Raw genomic sequence first — 23,064 nt, forward strand, 5'->3', positions numbered from 1 at the left:
TGCAAAGAGCTGGACACGACTGAACATGCACACACTGTTATTAAGAAAGCAGACTGTATCTGTAAGTTGCTTTCAAAGACTGACACTGGCCTGGCTCCTGAATAGTGGTATTAAATGCTATAGCCTGCAGCCTTTCTCTGTCTTTAAAAGCATGAGAGGGTCTTTTCAATTCCTGTGACCTAGTTGGGAAGGCTGACTACAACAGACAGTGCGGCACCAGCTTCACCACCTCCATCCATGTGCCTTCCGCAAAGGCATGGACCCCATGCGTGATGCCTGCAGAGTACACCAGTGAAGTCTACAATCAGCTCACAGGCTCTTCCTAGGCAAACTCAGAAAGTAAGCAAAATTAATCTTTTCTACCATTTCCATGAGGGAACAGTTGCCTCACTCACTCAAGGCCAAAATTACATGACCGAATGGACCTGGCAGCTTCCATTATTCCAGATCATTACACCTCCTTCCCCTAAAATCATGACAAAAGTCACATCAACTGGCTGCAAGTCTATAGATAAGTTAATCAGCTTGCAAGCCTTGGATCACTTCATGCTTTTAAATGCTCACTGGGCTCCCCTGGTGGCTCAGATGGTAAAAGAATCTGTCTGCAATGCAGGAGACGTGGGTTGGGAAGATTCCCTGGAGAAGGAAATGGCAAATCACTTCAGTATTCTTGCCTGGAGAATTCTATGGACAGAGGAGCCTGGAGGGCTACAGTCCATAAGTTGCAAAGAGTTAGTCACAACTGAGTGACTAACAAAAATGTCCATTGGTTTTATACATTCTATTTTCTAGGTAAACTTTCATTGATGAATGAGATCTATAACTCTATTGGTATTCCCAATTGCAGGCAACAGAAACCTGCTAAAAAAAGAATTTAGGAAATTTATATAAAGGACCTAGCTCCTAGGATCTTTACTGCCAAGTCACTTCAGTCGTGTCCGACTCTGTGCGATCCCATAGACAGCAGCCCACCAGGCTCTGCTGTCCCTGGGATTCTCCAGGTAAGAACACTGGAGTGGGTTGCCTTTTCCTTCTCCAATGCATGAAAGTGAAAAGTGAAGTCACTCAGTCGTGTCCGACTCTTAGGGACCCCATAGACTGCGGCCCACCAGGCTTCTCCATCCATGGGATTTTCTAGGCAAGAGTACTGGAGTGGGGTGCCACTGCCTTCTCTGATAGGATCTTTAAGATGGCTGCAAAACCAGGAGTGCAAGCTACACAGCCAGAGCAATGCCTGCTATCACAGAGCAGAGCTGCTCGCTGCTGAAGGAACACAATCAACACCAGTTCACCCACTGACACCACCAAAACGCACTATACCATCATCCTGCACCAGAATGGATTCCACACAACCCCTTACTCTTCTTGTCACTAAATTCTTGAACAATTATAAACTGTTTTTATCATCCTAATTCTACTTATTTTTGGTCATTAGAAATAAAACTAAATCTATTTTCAAATAATTTACAATTCAGATTTTCTTCAATTCTTGACTTCAGTTCTTCAATTCAAGTCATATTGGGCTTTTCCTCCTATAATTTATACCAAATAACTACTTTTACCTATAATTGAATAAATGTAGTTACCATCATAAAAAATAGACAACAGAGTAAGTCCACAGCCTTCTATAAAATATCATAGAAGGCAGAAAGATAAGAAAGGTTTGAGTTTTTAAAAATCAGTGCCTGAACCATTGCTGTTGTTGTTCAGTCTCTCAGTCATGTCCAGCTCTTTGCGACCCCATGCACTGCAGCACGCCAGGCTTCCCTGTCCTTCACTGTCTCCCGGAGTTTGCTCAAACTCATGTCCATTGAGTCAGTGATGCCATCCAACCATCTCATCTTCTCTCGCCCCCTTCTTTTCCTGCCCTCAATCTTTCCCAACATCAGGGTCTTTAAGCCATTATCATCTCAATTCAAAATTATGATGATTTGAGAGAAAACATGAAGTAGCTGACCTAAAAAAATTGATTTAGGTATACATTCATGTGTTCATGAAAAACAATAGTTTGCAAAATATTCAATGATATGATAAAATGCTTATATTTCTTGTTAAACATAGTAGCATGACTACTATGACCTTAATTTAGTGTGTGTGTGCTTCTATACATAGACAAACACACATATTCATGCATACACTGTGGGGATGTGTTCCAAAATTCTTAATGCTTTTATTTTTAAAACTTAAAGTAATTTTATCTCAAAATATGTCATCTCTGAGTGATCTAGTATTAAGCAGTAAGTGTACTTTATCCTCATGAGTTTAGTTTGAAAAGTCTTTAAAACATAGAAATCAAAGAATAGGATAGAATCAAAGAATAAAACATAGAATCAAAGAATAAAAAACATCAAATCAAAGAATAAAAAACATCAAATCAAAGAATAAAAAGTAGCCAAATTTCTCTCCCGAATTGCCATGTTCATTCCAGGCAAGCCCACTGTTTATTTTCACATTTTCAGTTCTCTCTCTGATGGTCAGCCCAGCAAAACTACTGCGCTTCACCAGCTAGATCCTTTCTGGTTTATCTTTTGAGAATGGCTTTCTCTTTGTCACTTAGAAAACAAAAGAAAGCAAGAAATTCAACCTTATCCCTTATTATCTCTATTATGTCAGTATCCCGACATACTTTTTCACTAGAAATTCATGGAATTTAGACTTCTTTTAAGTAACAGGAAACTAGTCCGCTCCTTAAGAATTTGGAAGGACTTCATGAAACTGCACGCAAATTTCTCAGTTTTCTCTCTGCTTTGCTGCTGTCTCGACCTCTCTTCATCCTGTAAATAACCATATTTTCTAGGAAATCAATTTCTCAACTTCTCTTCTTGCTCCATACCTCCCCTTAAATGATCCCATCCACCACTCTTCATATATCCAGAACATTCAAACCTGTATTCCCTGACCTCTTGTCCTACCCCAAGACTTACATCTGCAGTATCTCTTTCAGTCTCTTCCTCAGTCACCTAATGGAGTTCACCGTTTCACAGACCCCCTTCCCCTACTGTGTTCTTCCTTTCAGGAACTACGATCACCTATCACCTAAGCCAGCAGCATAAAGGTCATCCTTGACTCCTACTCCTCCCTATACTCTTTTCTTGTATACAATCAAATACCATTTCTGTGAATTCTACCTCCTAAAGCATGTGTCAGGTCCTCCCCTCCACTCTAAATGTGGTAAATTGATTGCAGCCCTCTCGGCTCTCACTGGGGACCACCCACTCACCCTGTGTGCAGCCTACTTGTTCTGTTCTCTCTACTTCCAGAGTGACATTTATAAAATGAAAGCCTCATCATGTCTCTACCCATTTTAAAATCTCAGTGGCACTCTATAGCTTTCAGAACAATAGCCACTATTTTAAGCATTGATGTCCATAGTTCATATTATCCTGGTCACTGCCTAGCTCTCATTTTGTATTCTGCTGCTTTGAAGAATCCACTACAGGGAGCAAAACCAAAAAACATACAGCTCCTCAAAAATAAAAAAACTCGCTTCATATCACATGCTTATTTCCTCTCTGTCTACTGTGCTCATCTTTACTCTTCCCCCATCTTCACGTTGGGCTTCCCAGGTGGCTCAGTGGTAAAAAAAAAAAAAAAAAAGATCCACCTGTCAATGCAGGAAATGCAAGAGACATGAGTTCAATCCTTGGGTCAGGAAGATCCCCTGGGGGAGGAAATGGCAACCCACTCCAGTGTTCTTGCCTGGACAATTCCATGGACAGAGGAGCCTGGTAGATTACAGTCCATGGGGTCACAAAGAGTTGGACAAGACTGAGTGACTGAGCACATAGGCACATCTTCATGCTGTGTGTATCCACACAAATGGCCAATGTGCCTTTCTTTTGTGCTTGCAGCACCTTTCCCATAACTTGTAATAACTACCTTCACTCTGTGTTGTAGTTTTTCTTAGTTTTCTGACTGCCTAACTTGAGTAAGAACTTATTTGAGCCCATGGACTGTGTTACAACAAACGGTTAAGAGCAGAAATCTGTTGGGTTTGAATCCTGGTTCTGCTCTTATTAACTCCCTGATCTGGGCAAGTCATTTAAATTTCCAGTTTCCTCACTGGTAAAATGAAGAAAATAATAACATCTTAGCACATAAGATTATTGAGGAAATGAACTTAGTTAATCCATCTTAGATATTTTGAAGAATGGTACTCTTCATTATCACCATCATACCACCTCTACAAATCCAGTATCTAGCTAAGCACACAGCACATCAGATATGCACAAACGTGCAATAAATTCATAATTAACAGTCTTTATGGAAGTAACAGCTAGAATACGAGGATGCTACTTTGCCCCCTGGGCTTCCCCAGTGGCTCAGCAGTGAAGAATCTGCCTGCAATGCAGGAAACGTGGTCTTGATCCCTTGGTTGGGAAGATCCCCTGGAAGAGTGCATGGCAATCTGCTCCAGTATTCTGGCATGCTATGGTCCTGGGGTTGCAAAGAGTCGGACACGACTGCAACAACTGGGGTTGCGTGCAGGCATTTTGCCCTCTGCCATCCCAAAGACAACAAAGGCAAAAGTATAGAGAGCCAGTGAGTCCTGAAACGTACTCATGATTAGCAGAGGTGATACAGGCTCACAAGAGCAGAGGAAGAGGCTGTTTTGAAGTAGAGGTGATGAGGTTTAGCATGTCGGGTACAGGTTCAAGAGACAGAAAACTGAAGCAAGGCCATTTGGATCAGGGCAGTTTCAGTGTAATGGGCCTGATGAGAGAGTCATGCTGCTGGAGGTGGGGAGGGTGAGTGAGTGGTGAGGAAACCCGACATAGGTGTAGAGCAGCTCAAGAGATCTGACAGTGCACAGGAGAGAAAAATAGGACAAAGATTAAGGGGAGAAAGAATGCTAATGAGGTAGTTTCCCAAAAACACCAGTTTACTGGTTTTCCCTTTTGAGGGGATAAATGTTGCCTTAACCAGAGGAGAGAACTTCTCACTCTGTGGCCAACTCCTCTATTTGCTAATCAACAGCGTCTTGCCAAGAATAAAATAGATGACAAATTCTATGGGAATGTCTGATTTTTACTTTTTTTAACTTTTTGCATTGCTCCATTTACTGGAAGAAATTCATTGTTCCACTACTCTTGCCACATTTTAAAGCTGAAGAGATAAACATGAGAAAGAAGAGCAAGGATGTCACCTGCTTGCTGAAACTTGCAAGGAATGAATTAAATGTTTGAGTCAGAGATATTCATCAAGCCATTAGTCAACTTTGCATAGTTCATCATGAGACACTTAAGTTCAAATTCTCCAAGTAAACTAATCTTATTACCAAAGTAAATATAAATTTTTAACTTTAGTATGTTTCTCCTTATTAACAAACTTCATGTGGAAACTGTAAAAATTGTAAAATATAAAAAACAAAAATTAAAACTCCTATCATCCTACCACTCAGAAAAAAAGTACTATTGACCCTTTAATATATTTCCAAACAGCTTTGTTCCCTATACATATGCATACATGCACATACACACACACACACATATACACACAAAAGCAAATTCTTAACAAAATTTATAGCATACTCTATATAAATTTTCTGTACAGTCATGTTTCACTCAATATCGGGACAGTCCATGTCTTGAAAATTCCTTGAAAACATAATTTATAATAACTGTATGATATTCTATTTATTTTATTTGATCATCTTATTTTTGTTGGGGAGTTCTTTCCACCTTATTTGCCACTATAGTGAGGCAAAAGTTCTAGTTGTTTATTAGCATTTGATTCTAAGCCTTATAGTTTCTTCAGAATGGTTTCCCAGAATGATTACAGTGTTAAAATGCTCCTCACCAGAGAGCACACATTGCTATACACTTTTTCTAGAATTAATAACAAGTATGGATGTGAGAGTTGGACTGTGAAGAAAGCTGAGCGCCGAAGAATTGATGCTTTTGAACTGTGGTGTTGGAGAAGACTCTTGAGAGTCCCTTGGACTGCAAGGAGATCCAGCCAGTCCATTCTGAAGGAGATCAGCCCTGGGATGTCTTTGGAAGGAATGATGCTAAAGCTGAAACCCCAGTACTTTGGCCACCTCATGGGAAGGGTTGACTCATTGGAAAAGACTCTGATACTGGGAGGGATTGGGGGCAGGAGGAGAAGGATGAGATGGTTGGATGGCATCACTGACTCGATGGACGTGAGTTTGAGTGAACTCCGGGAGTTGGTGATGGACAGGGAGGCCTGGCATGCTGCGATTCATGGGGTCGCAAAGTTGGACACGACTGAGCGACTGAACTGAACTGAACTGAACTGATACCAACAAAGATGTATTGTATAACACATTGAACTCTGCTCAATGTTATGTGCCAGCCTGGATGGGAGGAGGGTTTGATGCAGACTGGATACATGTATATGTATGACTGAGTCCCTTTGCTGTTCACCTAAAACTACCACAACATTGTTAACTGGCTATACCCTAATACAAAATTAAAACTATAAAGTTAAAAAAAAAAAACACCAATTGACATTTCTACCACTGACATGTGTTGGGGCCAGTCTCCCTGTACATGCCCTTGGAAGCATTCTTAGTAGCATTTTCCATGTGATTTGTAAGAATCCAACTTTTCTTGCATTTTCACTGATCAGTAAATTTGAATCTTTATAGAACTCATTATATCCCATTTATATTTCCTGTTTTTATGTTGCTTGACCATTATTTTATTGAAAGCTTGATGTTTTTCTTAATGACATTCCCTGTAGGAAAGATATTAATTCTGTCACATTTATTTATCTTTTAATTTTCATGTTATTTTACATTTTTTACATAACTAAAATTTTGTACAGTTAAACTTTATACATCAGAATGTTAATGAAGTGTAAATATTTGGCACTTTTTCATGGCTTTTATTCTTTAGAAAGATTTCCCTAATCTTAATCAGATGAGTTTTATTCATAATTTTCCTTTAAAACTGGTTGTATATTTTATATTTAAATCTTTTAATCCATCTGGAGTTTACTTTGAAATATATGATGAGGTAAAATTTTACCTTTGTATTTTCTAAGTATTACTTAATCATCACAATGCAATTTTATTAACCTATAACCCAATATTGCCTTCTACTACTTATTTGTGAGACTGTTTTTATGGATAATACACAGTTTCTGTCTCTACTAAGATCTACTTTTCTATTTTTTATTTTATCTGTTGATCTGTTTATGGATTCTATTAGCAAAGTAACATTATAATGACTAGCTTTTGAGAATGTTTTGGTGCTTCAAAGGGCATTAGTAGTTTTTTGTTTTAAATCTAGAACTTCCAGTGCTTTTATTCCCCAGGGACAGACTCTATTCCCCATACTGAGTTCTCAAAGCATCTAGGGGAAATACAAGTGTTTGATTCCAAGTGATGTCATCAAAGATTTCTAAGTGACCTCTTGGTTCTTAGTAAACATTCCTTCCCTAGTGATAGAGTCAGGGGAAGATAGGGCCCAGATATCTTCCTAATAGAGGTGGTTAAAGAACAAGTCATCCTGGACTAGGAAAGTATCATGTCAAGCACACTGCTTCCTAACCTATACATGGAAAAGATGCGAATGACTAACTTTCAAAAGGAGGATCTGTAAGTTTTCAATAAAAACTAAACCAAACAGGTATCATTTTGATTTTGAGCCCTCCTATCATTAACCTTAATTGAATAAGAAAATTCTTCCTCTTCATCAAGCTATCTAACAAAATACATTCAGTTTGTTAATTGGTCCTATAAAATAAGAAGGTGAACAGTGTTCATACTATTATTATTATAACTTGACTAATATAGTTCCCTTCTTTAGTATAAAGAGCACAAAATAGTGATTCCTACTCATTTCTCTGCATATAAGTTAAATAAGCAGGGTGACAATATACAGCCTTGACTTATTCCTTTTCCTACTTGGAACCAGTCTGTTGTTCCATGTCCAGTTCTAACTGTTGCTTCCTAACCTGCATACAGATTTCTCAAGAGGCAGGTCAGGTGGTCTGGTATTCCCATCTCTTTCAGAATTTTCCACAGTTTATTGTGATCCACATAGTCAAAGTCTTTGGCATAGTCAATAAAGCAGAAATAGATGTTTTTCTGGAACTCTCTTGCTTTTTCAATGATCCAGCAGATGTTGGCAATTTGATCTCTGGTTCCTCTGCCTTGTCTAAAACCAGCTTGAACGTCTGGAAGTTCACAGTTCACCTACTGCTAAAGCCTAGCTTGGAGAATTTTAAGCATTACTTTACTAGTGTGTGAGATGAGTACAACTGGAACAACAGACTGGTTCCAAATAGGAAAAGGTGCCGGGGACCAGCCCCGGCTGATCCAGGGTATTCGAAGGAGAGACGGTGTAGGCGAAGATCAGGAAACAACTGCTTAATTAAACGTTAATTAAGGATATAAAGAGTAATAGAATAAGGATAGCTCAGTGAGGAAATTTCAGTGAAGAAAAGAGGCTGAAATAAGGATAGCTCAGTGAGGAAATTCAGTGGAGAAAAGAGGCTGAATAATTCAGCCAGAAGGTAAGAGAAAACAACATGGTGAGACCAAGTTTCGGTGAACAAGGCCCGCACTTTATTTTTCAAAGTAGTTTTTATACCTTAAGTTATGCATAGAGGATAATGGGGGAAGGGGTAGAGTCTTGCAGCAAGCCAGGCTTTCTTCCTGCAAACTTATCATATGCAAAAGCTTAGGTGATTTGCATCATCTTCTGGCCCGGAGGCCTGTTAACATTTTAAGACCCTTTCTTCAGAAAACTTATTTTTCTCTAAAGGTGATAAGTCAAGTGCCACCCTCCAAAAGCATTAGATAAAGTTGCATTCCTACAGAGCAAAGGTGTGGTGGGCTATAACAAGAAAAAGAATTAACTCAAGGGTCCCAGGTTACAAACATTAAAGCTACTATTTACACCAATTATATTAATCAATACACTGCCAGGGACACAGCAGGTAAGGGATATGGAGACTTAGCAGCAAACATTGGCCCAACAAGTGAAAATCCCTTCACCAATACAATTTCTAATCAATCTTTTAACTGCTCAAAGGAATCTATATTTAGACAGTTTAGAACATCTCATGCCTCTCACAGTTGGGAGGCTCTGAACAATCACATGTGGCCAGAAAAACCTATTCAGGCAGGCTAGAGGATTTCCAAAGGAGTTTGTAGGTTAAACACTGTCACACCCAGGAATTATTAACTGGAACTGTAAGCTAACTCTTTTTTCAGAGAGAGGTAGTGGGGGATAGCCCCCCGTAAAGTCAGAGGTGTAGGTGAAAGCTCAAAGCAGAAAGTAGGCAGACTCTGGTTTTGGGGGTATATGCTCGAGAATTTCCAGGGGGACCCCTGAGGCTTGATCCTGCCTTTGCATATGCCAAGCCTCCTTCCTCATGACCTTTGCCAGGGGCGGAGCTCGCTCCCCGCAAAAAGGAGTACATCAAGGCTGTATATTATCACCCTGCTTATTTAACTTATATACAGAGTACATCATGAGAAACACTGGGCTGGAGGAAGCATAAGCTGGATTCGAGATTGCTGGGAGAAATATCAATAACCTCAGATATGCAGATGACATCACCCTTACAGCAGAAAGTGAGAAGAACTAAAAAGCCTCTTGATGAAAGTGAAAGAGGAGAGTGAAAAAGCTGGCTTAAAGCTCAACATTCAGAAAACTAAGATCATGGCATCTGGTCCCATTACTTCATGGCAAATAGATGGGGAAACAATGGAAACAGTGGCTGACTTTATTTTGGGGGGCTCCAAAATCACTGCAGATGGTGACTGCAGACATGAAATTAAAAGACGCTTACTCCTTGGAAAGAAAGTTATGACCAACCTAGACAACATATTAAAAAGCAGAGACATTACTTTGTCAACAAAGGTCCGTCTAGTCAAGGCTATGGTTTTTCCAGTGGTCATGTATGGATGTGAGAGTTGGACTATAAAGAAAGCTGAGTGCCAAAGAATTGATGCTTTTGAACTGTGATGTTGGAGAGTCCATTGGACTGCAAGGAGATCCAACTAGTCCATCCTAAAGGAGATCAGTCCTGGGTGTTCATTGGAAGGACTGATATTGAAGCTGAAACTCCAAGACTTTGGCCACCTGATGCAAAGGGCTGACTCATTTGAAAAGACCCTGATGCTGGGAAAGATTGAGGGCGGGAGGAGAAAGGGCAGAGAAGGCAATGGCAACCCACTCCAGTACGCTTGCCTGGTAGTCTGCAGTCCACGGAGTCTCAAAGAGTGGGACACAACTGAGTGACTTCACTTTCACTTTTCACTTTCATGCATTGGAGAAGGAAATGGCAACCCACTCCAGTGTTCTTGCCTGGAGAATCCCAGGGATGGGGGAGCCTGGTGGTCTGCCATCTTTGGGGTCACCCAGAGCGGGAAACGACTGACGCAACACAGCAGCAGTAACAGTAGGAGAAGGGGACAACAGAGGATGAGATGGTTGGATGGCATCACTGATTCAATGGACATGAGTTTGGGTAACTATGGGAGTTGGTGATGGACAGGGAGGCCTGGCGTGCTGCAGTCCATGGGGTCACAGAGTCAGACACGACTGAGTGACTGAACTGAACTGAACTCATTTCTCAAGTTGCTACTCACAAATGGAACCAAGTTGATAGTCACAAATTGTATTAAGAGGCTGTTCCTCCCTGGAAATAAGAATAAACCCAATGGGGAAATTCTCTTACACTCCAATGGTTAGGATTTCTCTTTTCAGCACAAAGGGTACAGGTTCAATCTCTGGTCAGAGAGCTAAGATCCCACATGCCTTGCAGCAAAAAACCCAAAACATCAAACAGAAGCAATATAGTATCAAATGCAATAATGACTCTTTTTTTAAAAAGGAGGAACACTATGATTATTTACTAAAAATATTAGTTTACCAGCTGTAAAATATTATTTACAGCTCTCTCAGGTTGATGACTATTCAGAGGAGGGGACTCAGGTAATTTCAAGAAAAAAAAATTTACATTCATGGCCATTTTTCTAATAACAATAGCAGTAATAAATACTCTTCTTCAGATAGCTTCATGTTTAAACTTTGCCAAGTCACTTCTTTAGCTTCATTGGCTAGTACACAAACTAAATTTTTTCTTCCCTCAAATTAATCCAGTCTAAACATATCAGTGACTAACTCTGTATGTGCAATCTAAATGTCAGCATTCTCCACCAACTTAGTAAAGGGCTCTTGTGTAAGGAAATCCTAAGAATTCATATTCCAGAGAGATTGTTTTCATCTAAAAACATTAACATTGATTAACTCAAAATAACCCTGTGTTTGAAAGGAGAAGAAAAGATTTTTGGTTTTACTTGAGAGGTTTGTGGCCTGTTTTCAGGTACTCTAATAAATCATCCTAAGACTTATAAATTATAAAATAAAAATGTGACATTATTTAACCGAATTCAATAAGCTTCTTTTCATTTTATTTGCAAGCAATTGAAAGAAAATTAGTTCTGTCTATTAAGAAAAGAAGATTAAATTCTCTCTCATGATCCAATTTGTAAGTCTTAGAAGAGACCTTGAAACTATATTTAACATTTCTTGTCTGCATGTTTAATGCCTTTGTTTAATCAATCCACAACTTCAAAGCCAACATCACTGACCAAATCAGTAGCGATTTGTAATTTATTTGGATTGACTTTGACTTTTACTTAATAACAAAATATCCTATAGTTTCTTCTCAAATAGCATTCAGGTTGACAGTTTGCATAAGAACTTACAAGAGATTTATAGTGACCTGAAAAATATAAGCATTGCATAGCACTGGACAGATATAAGTTTGAAGAATCAATTATTAGAATAAGTTGAACTACCAGTGCTTATTAGTTGCTCAGTCATGTCCAACTTTGTGACCCCATGGACTGCAGCCGGCCAGACTCCTCTGTCCATGGAATTCTCCAGGCAAGAATACTGGAGTGTGTTGTCATTCTCTTCCCAGGGAATCTTCTTGACCCAGGGATCAAACTTGAGTCTCCTGCAATGCAGGCAGATTCTTTACTGCCTGAGCTACCAGGGAAGCTCAGGAGGATAGAGATGTTAGATAAAGGAATATCTGGTGCCCAGAGCCTAAGATAACAAGGAAACAACGGGAAAATAGTCAACAATGAATGCATGTATGTTAGGTATGTTGCTGCTGCTAAGTCGCTTCAGTTGTGTCTGACTCTGTGCAACCCCATAGACGGCACCCCACCAGGCTCCCCCGTCCCTGGGATTCTCCCGGCAAGAACACTGAGTGGGTTGCCATTTCCTTCTCCAATGCATTAAAGTGAAAAGTGAAAGTGAAATTGCTCAGTCATGTCCGACCCTCAGCGACGCCATGGACTGCAGCCCACCAGGCTCCTCCATCCATGGGATTTTCCAGGCAAGAGTACTGGAGTGCGGTGCCATTGCCTTCTCCGATGTAGGTATGTTAGAGATGGGGCAAAGGTAGAAATGAGGGAAAGGAAGAATGGGCTAATATATTTCAAACCAGTTTTAAAAACTGAATAACAGATATTCATAAACATACAATAAAAGTTAATTTTTTCTTAAGGTAGTCAGTGGTTGCTTAGTTCCATAATTAGTCCTTACAACAATCTTAGGGATTAGATATTATCTTCAAAGTAAGCAGAGTTGATGTTCAATTTAATGACCAAGCATTATTTAGCATCTACTCTACGTGAAGCTGTCTGCTAAGTATCACGTCTCTAAGCGACAATGCACCAAATGTTCTATAGTATTCCCAGTATTTAACACCCTGTGGCTTTACCTTAAAATTTAGGCTCTACTGTATTTAAAACAAAGAGATTCTATTTCCTAAATGTATTATTATACAGTGATGACCTAAAATGAAGAGAGTGTTCTCTTGGATTATACCAAAAGGATCTGCCCCAACTCTGACCACTCATCAAAAGATAGAGTAAGACTTCTTGTGAGGCATAAGATAATATCACCCAAACCACTATGATATTTATAACTCCTGGCAATCAATCACAACTTACCAGTATTCTCAAGAAATATTAATAGAATTAGAGAATCAATAAACTTTAAAAATTCACAGGTGATCACAATTTTTGAGTTATCAGTCATGGACTTTAAAATAATTGTGATTACTATTTTTAAGAAAAGAGACAAAAATTGAGATTTTTCACAAAAATTGAAATAAATGGAAAAAATGTGAAATTCAAGAACTTTAAGATAACTAAGTTAGGAACACAGTAAATGAATTTAACTTGTAGAATGTAACTGTAGAAGGAACTAGTGAATTAAAAGACAGATCAGTATAATATAAATGTAAACATACAGAAGAAAAAATAGAAAATGCAGATTATGATGTAAAATAAATGGGCCATAGTGAATATGTCTATATGGTATAATTCAAGCCTTGGGTGAGAGAGAAAGAATGAAAAAAAAGTGGAAATAATATTTAAAGAGTAATAATCCTTATCTAGGTTGACTAGGTAAAAAAGAGAAAATTCAAATTACTAAAATTATGAATGAAAGAAGGAAATTATTACAGACATTCAGAAAAAATATGTAAAGTAATATTAAGAACAAGTGTACAGCAAATTAGATAAATTAGATGAAACGGAAGAGTTTCTAGAAATGCTAATTACCAAAAATGACTGAAGAATAAATAAAAAAATCTGAGCAGAACTATAATAAGTAGACAGACTCCATTAATAGTCTTAAAACCCTCCCAGATCCTAATAGCTTCCTTGGTAAATTCTTCTAAACATTTAAAGAAGAATTAACACCATTTTTCACAAACACTTTCCATGAAACAGGGTAGAAAGGAACGATTCCCAGCTTACTGTATGAAAACAAATATTATCCTGATGCCAAAACCAGGCAAAGCTATAATAAGAAAAAAAGCTACAAGCCAATAGCTCTTATGAATATATATGGGAAAATCCTATCAAATAAAATCCAGCAAACTACAAAAATACTATACACCACAATGAAATGGGATTTATTTCAGGAATTCAAGGTAGAACTAATATTCAAAATTCAATTAATATGAATGAGTGACCAAGATAGTACAGTAGGAAGATCCTGAGCTCACCTCCTCCAATGAGCACATTGACAGCCAAATGGGCCAGGGTGTAGCCCCACCTACTAATGTGCTCACAGTAATCAGCCCCACCACAACAGAAGGACCCATAGAGTCCCCATAAGCAGCAACCCTAGAGTATACATTAATAGATCTGGTGATCTGAGGGTAATATGCTGCTGAGCTCAATAGGCTATCTCCTACACAAGACTGTATCACTAAGACTGGAAAACATAATCTACCTACCTAATATGTGGAAATAAACATAGAGACTTAGAATGAAGAGGCAAATAAATATTTTCCAAATGAAAGAACAAGATAAGACCCCAGAAAAACAACTAAATAAAGTGGAGATAAGCATTCTAACAAATAAAGAGTTCAAGGTAATGATTATAAAGATGCTTAACAAACAGGGGAGAAGATATGAATAAATATGAATTTATGAAAAAGAAAAATGAATAAATGAAAACAGTAAGACATTTAACAAAGAGTTCAGTTCAGTTCAGTTCAGTCGCTCAGTCGTGTCCGACTCTTTGCAACCCCATGAATCGCAGCACGCCAGGCTTCCCTGTCCATCACCAACTCCTGGAGGTCACCTAAACTCATGTCCATTGAGTCAGTGATGCCATCTAGCCATCTCATCCTCTGTCGTCCCCTTCTCCTCCTGCCCCCAGGTTATAAAGAACTAAACAGAGTTGAAGAATACAGTAACTGAAATAAAAATACACCAGAAGGAATCAACAATAGATTAGATGCAACAGAGGACTGAATTAATGGACTAGAAGACAGAATATTGGAAATTAGTCAAGTGGAAAAGAACCAAAAAAAGAAAAAAAAGCCAAAAAACAATTCTTAATGAGATAATTTAAGAGACCTCTGGTACAACATCAAGAATTATAGGAGTCCCAGAAGAAGAAAGAGCACAAAATCTATTTGAAGAAACAATAGTTGAAAAAATCCCTAACCTGGGAAAGAAAATAGACATTTATGTCCAGAAAGCACAGAGGGTTCAAAATAAGATGAAATCAATAAAGAAAATCCAACCTTAAAGAACAAATTAGATCAGATGAACTTAATAAGTAAATATATATATAGAATATTCCATCTAAAAGCAACAGAATACATGTTCTTTTCAAGTGTGCATGAAACATTATATGGAATAGATCACATGCTAGGCCCTAAAACAAGTCACAGTATATTTAAGAAAGTTGAAATCATATCAAACATTGTTTCTAACCACAATTCAATGAGTTTAGAAATCAAGTAGAGATCAAGAAACTGCAAAAAACACAAACACATGGAGGCTAAACAAAGCACTACTAAACAACCAACGAATCACTGAAGAAATCAAAGAGAAAATCAAAAAATAGTTGGAGACAAATGAAAATGGGGAAAAATGATTAAAATTTTGTGGGATACACCATAGTTCTTAGAGGGAAGTTTATAATAATGCAAGCCTACCTCAAGAAAAGAAAGAAAAAAAAAAAGATAAAATAAATACTCCATCCTTACACATAAGGAACTAGAAAAAGAACAAACTAAACCCAAGGTTAGTATATGAAAAGAAATTATAAAAATCAGAGCAGAAATAAATGAAATGATGCTTTTTAAAAAATAGAATGGGTTAGTGCCTACCAGGAGCTAATTTTTTGAAAAGAGAAATCAAATGTATAAGCCTTTGGCCAGATTCTTCATGAAAAAGAGAGAGGGCCTCCCAAAATAAAACCAGAAATGAAGTTACAACTGACACCATATAAATGCAAAGGATCAAAAGAGATTTCTATAATTAAAAACCAGTAATATGTACAACCTAAAAGAAATGGATACATTTCTACAAATGTGCAATCTCCAAGACTGAATAAGGAAGAAATAGAAAATATTATTACCAGTTATAAAATTTAACTAGTAATGTTTTTAAAAACCCAACAAACAAAATTCCAGGACCAGAGACAGCTTCACATGTGAATTCTAAAACACATGTAAATAGGAATTAACACCTACCCTTCACAAGCTATTCCAAAGAAGGAAAAATAATGCTTTCATACTCATTCCCCATGGTTATTCCCTCATTCCCTCACTCTTGTACCAAAACCAGACAGACACCACACACACACACAAAATTATACTCCAATATCACAAATGAACATAGATACAAAAATTCTCAACAAAATATTAATGAACTGAATTCAACAAGGTATTAAAAGGACCACCCACCATAATCAAGTAATATATATAACAAGGATGAAGAATAATTCAATATCCACAAATAAATCAATGAGACACATGACATTAACAAATTGAAGAATAAAATTATATGATCTCTCAATAGATGTAGCAAATGCTTTTGATGAAATTCAGCATCCGTTTATCATAAAAATTCTCAACAAAGTGGGTACAGAGGGAACATACCTCAAATTAATAAAGGCAATATATGACCAGCCCATAGCTAACATTATTCACAATGTTAAAAACCCAAAAGCATTTCCTCTAAGGTTAGGAATAAGACAAAGATGTCCACTTTCACCACTTTTATTTAACATAGAATTGGAAGTCCTAACCACAGTAATCAAATATGAAAAAGAAATAAATCCAAATTGAAAAAGAAGTGAAGCTGTCACTATTTGTAAATAAATAACACTATATATAGAAAACCCTAAAGATGCCACTGAAAATCTATTAGAAGTAATAGTTAATTTAGTAAATTTCCAGGATACAAAATTAATATATACAAATCTGTTGAATTTCTATACACTAGTACTCTTGCCTGGAGGAGCCTGGTGGGCTGCAGTCCATGGGGTCACACAGAGTTAGACATGACTAAAGTGACTTAGCAGCAGCAGCAACAAATTATCTAAATCAGAAATTCAGAAAACAATTTCATTTACAATTACATCAAAAAGAATAAACTAAATAAAAATAAAAATTTAGTGTTTGATCAATTTAGCGTCAGGTTTAGGTTAGAACTAAGCCTAACCAAGGAGGTAAAAGACTTATACAAGACTATAGGACAATGATGAAAGAAACTGAAGATGATACAAATTGTTATGCTCATGAATAGGAAGATTTAATATTAAAATGACCATACTTCTGACAGTACCCTACAGATTCATTTAAGTCCCTATCAAAACACCAGTGGCATTCATCCCAGTGGTGGTTTAGTTGCTAAGTTGTGTCTGACTCTTGTGATGCTATGGACTGTAACCTGCCAGGCTCCTCTGTCCATGAGATTCTCTAGGCAAGAATACTGAAGTGGGTTGCCATTTCCTTCTCCAGGGGATCTTTCTGACCCAGGAATTGAACCCTGGTCTCCTACATTGCAGGCAGAACACCAATGGCATTCATCACAGAACTAGGACAAATAATTCTAAAATTTACATAGAAACACAAAAGACCTCAAATAGCTAAATGATTTTAAGAAAGAAAAACAAGGCTGGACGTAGCACACTCCCTGATTATACTGCAAAACTACAGTAATTAAAAGCAGCATGGTATTTAAAAAGATACCTAGGTCAATGGAACAGAGGCAAGAGCTCAAAAATAACCCATTTTTCATCTATAACAATATGGGCAAGAATATACAATAGGAAAAAGACAGCCTCTTTAATAAATAATGTAGGAAAATTGGATAACTACAACTAAAAGTATCAAACTGGACAATTTTATCATACCATATATAAATATAAACTCAAAATGTATTAAAACCTTAAATGTAAGACTTGAAATTATTATAGGCAATAATTGGGTAGGGTGTTTTGACTCCTCTGAAAAGGGCAGCAAAAGAAAATCTATACAAATGGGACTTCCTCAAACTAAAGAGCTTTTTACATAGCACAGGAAACTATCAACAAAATGAAAAATTGGCTTCCTGAAGAGAAGATATTTACAAGCAATATATACAATAAGGGATTAATATCCAAAATAATGAAGAGCTCATATACCTCAAAGTCAAAAAATCAAACAATTGATTAAAAAATGGTCAGTGGACCTGTGTAAGAAGACTATACAGATAGCCAGCAGATGCATGAAATGATGTTCAATGTCATTAATCATCAGGGAAATCCAAATCAAAACCACAATGAGATACCACTTCACACCTATCAGACAGCTATTATCAAAAAGGCAACAAATGGCAAGTTTTGATGAGGATGTGGAAAAAAGGAAACCCTAGTGCACTATTCATGGAATCATAAGTTGGTGCAATCACTATGGAAAATAGTATGGAGGCTCCAAAAATATTAAAAATGGAACCGTGTTAGGATTCAGCAACTTTACATTTGAATATTTTTCCTAAGAAAACAAAAACATTAATCCAAAAAATTATATGGACTCCAATGTTCATTGCACCATTATTTAGAACAGCTAAAATATGGAAGCAACCCAAATGTCCATTCATAGATGAATTAAGATGCTATATATACAAACATTGGAATATTTTATTCAGTATTTTTATAAATCCTGTCATTTGCAAAAACATGCCAGGAGAAATATCAATAACCTCAGATATGCAGATGACACCACCCTTATGGCAGAAAATGAAGAGGAACTAAAAAGCCTCTTGATGAAAGTGAAAGTGGAGAGTGAAAAAGTTGGCTTAAAGCTCAACATTCAGAAAACAAAGATCATGGCATCCGGTCCCATCACTTCATGGGAAATAGATAGGGAAACAGTGGCTGACTATTTTTCTGGGCTCCAAAGTCACTGCAGATGGTGACTGCAGCCATGAAATTAAAAGATACTTACTCCTTGGAAGGGAAGTTATGTCCAACCTAGATAGCATATTCAAAGGCAGAGATATCACTTTGCCACCAAAGGTCCGTCTAATCAAGGCTATGGTTTTTCCTGTGGTGATGTATGGATGTGAGAGTTGGACTGTGAAGAAGGCTAAGCGCCAAAGAATTGATGCTTTTGAACTGTGGTGTTGGAGAAGACTCTTGAGAGTCCCTTGGACTGCAAGGAGATCCAACCAGTCATTCTGAAGGAGATAGGCCCTGGGATTTCTTTGGAAGGAATGATGCTAAAGCTGAAACTCCAGTACTTTGGCCACCTCATGAGAAGAGTTGACTCATTGGAAAAGACCCTGATGCTGGGAGGGATTGGGGGCAGGAGGAGAAGGGGACGACAGAGGATGAGATGGCTGGATGGCATCACTGACTTGATGGACGTGACCCTGGGTGAGCTCCGGGAGTTGGTGATGGACAGGGAGGCCTGGCGTGCTGCGATTCATGGGGTCTCAAAGAGTTGGACACGACTGAGCAACTGAACTGAACTGATGCTAAATGAAATACATTAGACAGAGAGAGATGGACACCGTATGTTCTAACTTATATGTGAAATCTAGAAAATAAAACAAATATTCAAAGCAAAAACATTCATAGATACAGTGAATAAATGAGTGTTTGCCAAAAAGGAAGCAGGTAGAAGATGGATAAAATATTTGAAGGTGATTAAGAGGTACAGATGTCCAGTTATATGATTTAAAAGTCACAGGGATATAATATATAGCTTAAGGTATATGGACAGTAGTATTGTAATTACTTTATATGGCAACAGAGGGTTACTAGATTTATCATGGTGATCATTCATAATATGTGCAAATGTCAAATCATTATGTGGTACACCTGTAGCTAACATAATATTATACATCAACTATATTTCAATTTTAAAAGGTCCAATTTATTGAATACACCATATTAGCAGAATAATAAGCAAAAAGCAAATGATCATTTCAAAGGCAAAGAAAAAGCATTTGACAACATCCAACAACACATCATGACAAAAAAAAAAAAAAACACTCAACAAGCTAGGAATAGAATAAAACTTCAACCTGATAAAGGGCATCTACCAATACCTACAACTAACATAGTACCCAATGGTGAAAGACTGAATGCTTTCTCAATAAGATAAAAAACAAATCAAAGCATTTCCTTTCACCACTTATATTCAACATTGTAGTGGAGGTTGTAACCAGGGCAATTAGCAAGAAAAAAAAAAAAGAAGGCATTCAAATTGGAATGGAACAAATAAACCTATTTTCAGAGAACATGGTGTTATATAAAGAAAACTCCAAATAATTCATCAAGAAATAATGAATTAGGATTTTTCAAAACTAATAACAAGTATAAGCCATAGATTTAAGAAGCTCAAGAAATCAAGCAAGATATATACAAAGAAAACTACACCTAGGCACAGTTTTTTTCAGTGTAAAACAAATGAAAACTAAAGACAAAGAAAGTAAAAAAAATTTATAATAAGCCATATCAAAAATACATTATATTTAAAGAAGCAACATAAAGACTGACTGACATCTCCCCTCTGAACAGAAGGGATATAAACCATAAAAAATACAATCATAACTTTAAAATGCCAAAAGAAAAAAAAAAAACTATCCAAATTTAAATACCCAGCAAAGATACCTTTTTAAATGAAGGTAAATAAAGATATTTCCAGACAAACAAAAAGTGAAGGCACTATTTCTAGAAGGCCAAAGGGAAACAATATAAATGAAGTTCTCTGGGTAAAAGGAAAATTATCCTATATAGAAACATGGAAATGCAATAGCAATAAAAACAATGGGATATATACATATGTATTTACTTTGTGGTCATATTTGCTGAAGTTGAACATATGAATATTCTGTGAACTAGTAAGTCTAACCCTCTCACAAACACATGTTTATGTGCACCAAAAATAATGTATGAAAATGTAAAGAGTAACACTATTAAAAACAGGCAAGTACTAGGGGAAAATCTAATGTCCATCAACAGGAGAAAAGAGAAATAAATTGTGACATATCCATTTGATGGAATACCATCCAGCAATGAGAAAAATGAGCAACTGTTACAAACAATAACATTGATGGATTTTTAAAACATAAAAGAGTATTTCTGTGTGTCTCCATTTAATAAACCTCGAAAACAAATAAGACTAATGAATATTGCTACATACCAGCATAGCGGTTCACTCATTGGAGGAGGACAAAAGGAGAGTTGCAGTGGTTGACACCTTGATACAGGAAGTGATTATACGGATATATGTACCATGTGAAAATTCTTCCAGCTATGCTCTAAAAAAGTATACACTTTTATTTCTGTATGTTATGTTTCAATCAAAAGTTGTAACTTTAAAAATGCCAGCATGATGGTTATTTGCAATCATATGTTATTCGCTTCACAATTTTACAAATATAAGATTTCCAATGGTCTTTGCAAATCCATACATGTTGCTCCTCTGTTAACGTTTTGTAATCAAACTTGCAAGTGGCCCTTGAATGGTCCAAGACTGTTAGATCTTTATCTCTTCTTCAAATGCCTGCTTGAGGGTAAAATGCCCAGTAAACTCCTCTTCACGTTCTTCAGGGATCAGAATCAGCCCCTGCTCAAGGTATTTTTATTTCAAAAATATCTAAAGTGTGATTTTCCTTAAACATGTGATATAAAATCTATTAATCTTGATTGCACTCCATTGCAGGGGACAAGAAATCTTTCTGATTAAAACTATGAAATAGGGTTCTGTATTTCTGTACATCCTCTTTAGGAGGCTACAGGATGTCAGTGGGTATTACTAACACTCACTGTACATGAACGTGGCTGATATTTATGACAAGTTATTGTACTCTCTGCAGAAAAATTTGTGTTCTGTCTGCAACAGATAGGTGCTTCCTCACACCCCAGGGTTGTGTGTATAACTGCAGGTCCCTATAATCTCTCCTCATGAAGACCCTTTATTCAGGTCTTCTATTAGGAATTATTTTGTCTACACCCAAATTTCTAGTCAGAACAGAAAAGAAAAGGAGAGATAGAGAGAAAGAGAGGCCCATGGTTCAAGAACTATCTGTGCAGTTAATCAGGTGTGCTGTACAGGCAGGTACAAGGGGCCGTGCCAAATACGTTTGTTCTGCCCCAGATAATCTTGCTTCCTTTTGTGGTTTGGTATAATATATATCATCATCATCAAGTTTGCTTGTTTTGGCTATAGAAAACAAGTTCACACTCTTGCAGGAGAGTAAGTTAAGGGAAAAACAAAATCGATTTCCAGCATCAGGAGAGCCAAACTCTTGGCTGCATTCACCTGACATGCTCTGGCTGGGGCTCCAGCTCACAGCAGACACTGTGTAGGCAGCATCAGAGGCTGATAAACCTACCAGACAGGTGATGGTGGGGGCAGTGTTGCTCTGAGCATTTTCTGGTCCTCCAGACCAATCTCAGGCCTGCCTTCACGTCTGAAAGCTGGCTAGAATTACAACATCGATCACAAGGGTTTCTTGTTAGACATCACTGATGTATGGCTAAACACAGAGATTAAAAACCTTTGGTTTGAAAAACTTTGAGAATGAATCATTCAACATTATTTAACTGGACTGCTATATTGTAAATTGGAATTTTAAAATGGTTTCAATTTAATAAGTTTTTAAATCTGTTTATACGGTGGTGAAGGCCAGAACTTCTTTTAAAATATCAGGTCACGACCCTCTTCTGCTCAGCACTCTCCCTGGCTTCCTCCTCACTCAGGGTGAGAGCCAGGCCTCACCATGGCTACGAGCCAGTGAGACATGCCTAGTCCTTCCTCACTACCTAACCTCTCCCCTCACTCTGGATGCTCCCACCTCAGCTGTTTACACTAGCTATTCTCTATGCTTGCCCTGCTCCCCGCATACATCGTCTCCATGCTTTTACATAGCTGTCACCATCTCTATGAGGCCTTATTCAAAGTTTCAGCTCCCACACTGACCTTACACTCCTGATTCCCCCTCATACTCTGTTTATCTTTTCTTATAGCAATTGCCACACCTCCAAAAATATCTGATTTACTGATTTATGTAAGTTGATTTTGTTGCTCCCTCTCCTCCAAAATGTGAGCCCAGTGAAGGCAGGAATTGCTGTTCAATTGATTGATTTATCTTCAGTGCCAAAACAGGCACTGATCATTTCTGAATTCAGTTTTCTGAATATTGAACTTTAAGCCAACTTTTTCATTCTCCTCTTTCACTTTCATCAAGAAGCTTCTTTTTATTTCCTCTTCACTGTCTGCCATAGGGGTGGTGTCATCTGCATATCTGAG

The sequence above is a fragment of the Bos indicus genome, chromosome 9 (assembly GCF_029378745.1).
Source record: "Bos indicus isolate NIAB-ARS_2022 breed Sahiwal x Tharparkar chromosome 9, NIAB-ARS_B.indTharparkar_mat_pri_1.0, whole genome shotgun sequence".
NCBI classification, from domain to species: domain Eukaryota; kingdom Metazoa; phylum Chordata; class Mammalia; order Artiodactyla; family Bovidae; genus Bos; species Bos indicus.